The sequence below is a fragment of the Cebidichthys violaceus genome, unplaced genomic scaffold (assembly GCF_023349555.1).
Source record: "Cebidichthys violaceus isolate CVI_PGR_0920_01 unplaced genomic scaffold, fCebVio1.0.p SCAF_90, whole genome shotgun sequence".
NCBI classification, from domain to species: domain Eukaryota; kingdom Metazoa; phylum Chordata; class Actinopteri; order Perciformes; family Stichaeidae; genus Cebidichthys; species Cebidichthys violaceus.
This window is the reverse complement of record NW_027176976.1, coordinates 102,302-109,801: the sequence shown is the minus strand read 5'-3', so window position 1 is coordinate 109,801 and position 7,500 is coordinate 102,302. Positions and strand designations below refer to the sequence as shown.

Below are 7,500 nucleotides of genomic sequence, written 5' to 3'. Positions count from 1 at the left end.
TTTTGAGTTATTTTCTCTCCTTGAAGCTCAGGACACAACGGTCCATGAGAGAGAGAGAGACTGAAGCGTGAGAGGGAAAGCAAGAGAGAAGACGTTTACAGTATTTACTCCCCCCCCACCCCCCGAGCTGGCGGAGTTTGGCCCGTCGCCATGGTTACAGCCTCCTTCGTGCCATCAGGTCACGGACCTTTTGGGCGGCGTGCACGGGTAGCCCGTGTGTTCGTGTGGCGCGTTCTGCGGTGTGATGTGCACGGATTGTGTTGAATTAAGGGGGCGGCCATGTTTCCCCCCTGGATGCTGTGTGAGGCTAATATTTAGCATGTGTGTGTGTGTGTGTGTGTGTGTGTGTGTGTGTGTGTGTGTGTGTGTGTGTCCTGTCCCTTCATGCTGTGTTCGGTCTCTCTGGCTGCAGCAGAAGGGAAATGGGTAAAGAATGGATGTTTGTGGGCTTCAGAAGTTACACGAGAAGATGTTCTCTTTGTCTTCGTCCGTCGTTCTTTAAAACTTTAAAACTTCTATCCTTAAATTCACACGTAAGAAGCTTCTCAAATGACCCATAAAAACATGTTTTTATAGCTGCGCCACAGCTTTCTTTAATAAATATTGGACCGTTTGGACCTCCGTTGTTTGAACAGAACCTCGGTGGGTTGGAACATTGCTTGGCCACACTGCGTCTGTAATGGGTTTGTAATGATCACATTTTCATATCTAGGTAATCTGTTTTGCTTCTCTTTTGGTCAAAGAAACACATGCGCCGGGTATCATTGTGCCTCACTCCCAAATGACATTGTTCTAACGATACACAATAATGTAGTGTAGGGTACGGCTGACCCTTCGCTAAGTCCCGCCCCTGGAATGCAGGCTGGCCAATCGCAGCGTAGCTTCGACCGCGGGCACCAGACTCTCATGTCATTGTCTGCTTCTCTCTGAAATAACTTTTTGGTTGTTTTTTTTCCCCAAGCATTAGATGATAGTTATTGATGGAGTGCAGTTAGTGACAGTGTGGGCTCCAGAGGGTGTGTTTGTAAAGGTGTGATCCGCTTCCTCTCGTCTGACATGTTTTGACGTCCTGGTTAATCCCTCTTCATTGTGTGTGTGTGTGTGTGTGTGTGTGTGTGTGTGTGTGTGTGTGTGTGTGTGTGTGTGTGTGTGTGTCACTGTCAGGTCTTTTTAAGGTCATATTCCCCGACTGTGGTTTTCCGGTCGACCACAGTCGTCGGCATTCTGACGCTGACATCGCTTCAGATATTTATTGTTTTCATTCGTGCTCCACATCTGGTTCTAACTTTCGTTCCTCCTCTTCGATTTATTCTTCTGTCTTTGCTCTTCCTCTCTCTCTCTCTCTCTCTCTCTCCCTCTGTCTGCTTCCCAGTATCTTTGGGTTGTGTGTGTGTGTGTGTGTGTGTGTGTGTGTGTGTGTGTGTGTGTGTGTCAGGTTGAAGAGGGGACCAGACTATGAAAATGAAATATTAACTCTGCTGTTGCTCTGACTGTCTGCTGGTGTGTTCCTGTGTGTTCACTGAGACTCAGGCTGACATTCTGCTCCACGTCTTTGTGAAAGATTTACTTAAAAGCTGTTTAAATGCATGATATAGAAAGAGGACAAAGCGCGGGGGACTGAAGGTGACCCACGTTTGACCCGTCGTCAGGAGAGATGGACGGACAGAGAGGAGACGAGCGAAGGAAACGAGTGGGAAAGTTTACCTTTCTCAGCCTACGCTGTGAGGGAGGGAGGGAGGGAGGGAGGGAGGGAAGGAGGGAGGGAAGGAGGGAGGATATTGAAACGGCAGGAGAGAGACGGTGGAACAATGAGAGGATGAAGAGGAGCGAGGAAGGAGCGGGTGGAGGGAGGACACGGACACAACAGATGACAGAACGGATCAGAAAATGAATGGAGGAGATAGAAGAGCAAATATTATGAGACTACCTACTGTCCACACACACACACACACACACACACACACACGCACACACACACGTCCAGCTGTGACCGGTCTGTGTTTCCCTCCAGTAAACATCATATCCAGCCTTCTGGTGTCCTGGCAACAGATATCTTGACAACCTGATGGGAAAGCATCTTTAATATCGGTGTGTGTGTGTGTGTGTGTGTGTGTGTGTGTGTGTAGATGCACATCTACACATGTGGATGCATGTAGTCTTTCATTTGCTTCACCTTCTATTCATCTCACATCTGGCACCGTTTATCATCTTATTGCGGTTTTCTTTTATACTTCAGAAGGAGCATTAAAGTACACGTTTTGTGTGTTTTATCTGTACCTTTGCTGGTACATTGTATACTACTGCATATTGCCGTAGTTGTTTATCATGGAGTACACCACATAGGGTGCATGTTGTGATGCATTGATAATATCTAGTTGTTTATAGACGGTTGCATTTACTTACTTACTATAAGCTCAGGGTTAAGCTCAGGTTAAGCTCAACAAAACAAACTAAATCGGACGTTCCACTGGAAAGGTCTCTTTTATTCCTCTGTGTGAATATTTGTCTTTGATTGTGTTTAAAGGGTTCCTCTGGTTCTGAAGCAGAACTCTTTCTCTCGCGCCTCCATTCCACCAGAACCTGCTCCTCTCCTCTGCTGCAGCGCTCCTCGTAGTCTCGTTGAGACTGTAACTTAACCCTCACTTTTTACGCCCTGTGGCCTTGATTTTCACTGCACTGTATAAGTCCCGCCCCTCTGTTGAAACCCGGCTAGAAGTAGAGAACATCTTTTGTGAAGTTTAACGCGGTTACCCTGACATATATCATAAAAACACGATGTGTTCAGGGACCGCCGAAAACACGATGATCTGACGACAACGACGTTTTTCACAGTTTAAATATTCCTTACAGAATACTTTTCAATCCCGCCGCCGGGTTTTACAGTTCAGAGGGTTTAAATTTCCTCCTTCCCACTTATTTTTTATTACCCTTAATTTGCTACTTTCCCTTTCTACATGTCTCCATCTATCAAGTTCAACAGGAAGCAGAAGTTACCACAGACATCCGCTCCCTGAGGCCCCGTCCTCCCAGCTCCTCCTCGGGTATCCCAGGGTGCATCCTGGCCCCCCGGGGGGTTGCGCGTACGATTCCCCCTCGGATGCCCTTCTCGCTCCTTTCGTCGATGTCCTCGTTTGTCCTCGCGTCCATCGCTCTACCGTCACCCTGTTCGTCCCTCATCACCTCCTCCACCGCTTCCACGTCTGCTCTCACCACCGACCTCACGGCGGTGTCGAGTTCACGTTCATTTGCTTCTCGTTTTTATTATCTCGAGCCGTCCTGCTGCGTTCTAACCGCTGACCTCTCCGTGGTACTTCCTCTGGCAGAGGAGGTCTCCGGTTTACCGCCAGAGACGGAGCTGTAAGCGAACTGAGCGCAGGGCTTGATTGGCCTCCGATGATAAAAGCTGAACGCTGTCTGCAGCCGGGGTGCAGCTGCCTCAAGAACATGACGCTCGATACACGATCAGAAACGGAGATAGACTTTGCTATTCTTAGAAAATGAAGCGTGCTGCTCTACTCCTCTCCAAACACAAACCAGCTTCAGTGTTGTTAATCTGCTTTCACAAAGAGACGCGTGTCCGTCTCAGTGAGTGGGTGTTTCCTCCTCTGTCGGCCTCTCTTGGTTTGACCCTGACATCAATGGAGTGTGTCTGAGGTCCTCCAGGGCAGTCAGAGATGATGCACATCCTCCTCCTCCTCCTCCGTGGTCTCACACACACACACACACACACACACACACACACACACACACACACACACACACACACACACACACACACACACACTTTTTTCCCCCTGTAGTTTTGCCTTCATCAGCTGCGTTCTGTTGTTGTTGTTGTTTCATCCGTCCTTTCCCACAATGCAGCGTTGTATCTCTCTCCGCTTGTCCTCCGTTTTGTGCTGCAGTGAAGTCGGACTGTTGTAGCACATGTGACCCTCCCAGGTCTCTGACCCCCCCCCCCCCCCCCCCCCCCCCCCCCTCAGTGACACTAATAAGAGTCGGGATCCCTTTCCTTGTTTTTCAGGGACCTGAGTGAGAATAGCATCCAGGCGATCCCGAGGAGGGCCTTCAGAGGAGCCACGGACCTCAAAAACCTGTGTGTGGAAGTGGACACACACACACACACACACACACACACACACACACACACACACACACACACACACACACACAAATGAATAAAATGTTATAGTATGTAAAAAATGGTGGATAGAGAATATTTAAAGGCTGTGTTTGAACGTAAATCTTGAGTTCACACGGCGTAGTATTTGTAGTTTTGGTAGTATTTGTAGTATTTGTAGTATTTGTAGTATTTGGATTGTGTGTACATAAGAAGGCCGGATGTAAACTACATTAGAAGGAATATCTTAAGTGTGAGACGTGAGCTTACTGCACATGCTCAACTGCCCCACAATGCATTGCGTCTGGGTGCCTTGAGACCAACTTCAACGATATGTGTTTCATTGATTGATTGATTGATTGGACATGGTTCTGGTTCTGGTTCTGTCCCGCTCTCGTCACCAGGCAGCTGGATAAAAACCACATCAGCTGTATCGAGGAGGGGGCGTTCAGAGCTCTGAGATCCCTGGAAGTACTGTGAGTATTCTGAATACATAGTACTTACTATGTTCTCCATCTGATGTACTGTGAATGGTTTGTTTTTGTCTGTTCACAACTAAATAATACTTTCTGAACTTCTGTTTTCATTCCCTACTCTCTCTCTCTTCCTCTATGTCTCTCCCTCTCTCTCTCTGTCTCTATGTCTCTCCCTCTCTCTCTCTTCCTCTATGTCTCCCTCTCTTCCTCTATGTCTCTCCCTCTCTCTCTCTTCCTCTATGTCTCCCTCTCTTTCTCTATGTCTCCCTCTCTCTCTCCCTATGTCTCTCTCTCTTCCAGCACGTTGAACAACAACAACGTCAGCAGCATCCCGGTCTCCAGTTTCAACCACATGCCGAAGCTCCGCACCTTGTGAGTCCTTCGCGTCAACGCACTACATTACCCAGGATGCCTCATTCTTGAAACGGTCACAGTCAGATGCTTATACCAAAACTTGTTTTGTTCTTCACTTCACTCCTTCATTCCTCATTTCTTCCCTCATTCCCATATTTCTCCTTTCCTATCTCCTACAATACTTCCTTCCCTACTCTGTTATGTCCTCCCACCTATCCACTCCTTCCTTCATATTTTCCTCCTCTCCTTTGCGCCCTTTTCTCACCCTCTTTTGCATCCTTCTGCTTTCCATTTCCTCTTCTCTTTCATCCAACTCTTCCCTTATTTCCTTGTACGCTTCCATTTTCTGCTCTCCTGCTCTTCACTTCATCCCCCCCCCTCCCTCCTTCACTCCCACCTGTCCTCCCTCCCTCCCCCCTCTCCTCCCAGCCGTCTCCACTCTAACGCTCTGCGTTGCGACTGTCACCTGGCCTGGTTGTCTCCCTGGCTGCGGCAGCGGGCGGCTTTGGGCCTCTACACCCAGTGCAGCTCTCCTCCCTCGCTGAGGGGCCTCAACCTCGCCGAGCTGCGCAAGAGCGACTTCGCCTGCTCAGGTACGGCAGCGCGGCGGCAGCGCGGCGGCAGCGCGGCGGCAGCGCGGCGGCAGCGCGGCGGCAGCGCGGCGGCAGCGCGGCGGCGCGCTCGGGTCAAAGTGCGGCCGAGTTGAAAAGTCGGTACAGTTTTCTTTTCCGTTGTTTGCTCGCAGGTAACGGTGGCAGTGCCTTTGTTCAGCCGTGCAGCCTGGCGTCCGGCTCCTGTCCTCCCATGTGCTCCTGCAGCAACAACATCGTGGACTGTAGGGGGAGGGGCCTCACCGCCATCCCCGCCCACCTGCCCGAGGCCATGACTGAGATGTGAGTATAGTAGAGGTTTACGTTTCAACCAGGCGGCAACCTCCGGGTTCTGACGAGTGACGCCGATGCTTCACGTCTTTAAAGCTGCATTCTCTCTAGTGTCCACCAGGGGGCGACTCCTCTGGTTGTATAGAAGTCTAGTCTAAAATGACTCTACTTCTCTCTTGATTTATTCCCTCAGTAAACATTGTAAACATGAGTTTATGGTCTCAGTCTCTAGTTTACAGTCTTCTTCAACACAGCTCTCTAAGCTGTACGAGCTCACAGTGGTGCTGTAATAGCTGACAGGAGAACAGAACTTTGAATTAATATTGCATGCGGACAAATGAGTTTGAATTGAAAGTACAGACGCTCCAGTCGACAGCTGTGCTGTGAAACGACCTGCAGCTGTTAAATTATGGATTGTGTCTCTGTGTGTGTGTTTCCCTGCAGTCGTTTGGAGCAGAATGGCATCAAGTCGGTTCCTCCGGGCGCCTTCACCTCCTACAAGAAGCTGCGTCGAATGTGAGTCCTGTAAAGACTAACTCATGAGTAACAGTGGATCATCGAACTGAACCCTTAGCCGGGTTAAATGAACCGGGAAGAGACCCAAACATCCCCGAGGGGCGAAACCAACGATTATCTTTATTACCAATTAATCATTTGGTCTATAAAATGTCAGAAAATAGTGAAAAATGTCTTTCATCTAGTCTTTAGTCAGTCCAAACTCCAAAGATGTTATGTTTGATATGATAAAAAAACAAAGCATGAAATCTCCAAATGCTGACATATATTTTTTAACGATTAATCGATTCATTATTTTTTGTCCATAAACTAATGTCGAGGCTGTTTTTCGTTCAACAAATGAAACATCAGCACTTGTACGTATTACCTTTAGCTTCTCTGATGTGCAGTCTAATTATGATTTAGAGCTACTGATCCATGAGCAGAACGATAATCTCCAACAGATTTGTAAACATGTATTAGTGGTTAAAGTAAAATATCGTGCAATAAATATCAGAGAATGCTGCTTACAGCCTCTGAAATGTGGAGATGTCCTGCTCGTCTCTGTTTCATATCATAATACAGTAAATATTGTTGAGTTTGGGACTCACAAGACATTTAAAAGACATTTGGACTTTTACAAACTGGGATGGACATTTTTCACTATTGCCTAAATCGATTCATAGAGAATATAATAATTGTCAGATTAATCGATAACGAGGATTATCACAGCCCTAATATGATAGTATGACACAAAGGGATTACATATATTCTTCTTAGGAGGTAGTTTGAAGGACTAACAGACTAACACCATCCAGCCAGAGAAGCTTCGTTTTTTATGGCTCCACCCCTTTGAGTTTCGACTCAACCAATCAGATTACAGTACGTCTGCCTCCAGCGAGTCAATGCCTCTGGGTAAAAACGTCAGTGTGTTTTCAAAACTGTGATCCGCCAACTGGATCCGTCCCCCCGTCCCCCCCCCACTCGCCACAACAAACAGCCCCAGTGGGTGTTCGGCACCGAGGAGCGCTTGATTTATGACAGCCAGCAAAAGCGACGCCGTCCCCATCAGAGGCCCTTTAAGGGTCTCGCATGATGGATCGAGAGCATTTCACTGATCTGGAGGATGTGTTTAAGAATACGAGAACAATGAGATTGTATTAATGTTCATTTT

At 47.9% G+C, this 7,500-nt stretch overlaps 1 pseudogene; it reads left to right on the top strand.

Annotated features, from left to right (window-relative positions):
* The window catches only part of LOC137867892 (slit homolog 1 protein-like), a 29,377-nt pseudogene that overhangs the window by 17,389 nt on the left and 4,488 nt on the right, over positions 1-7,500 (top strand).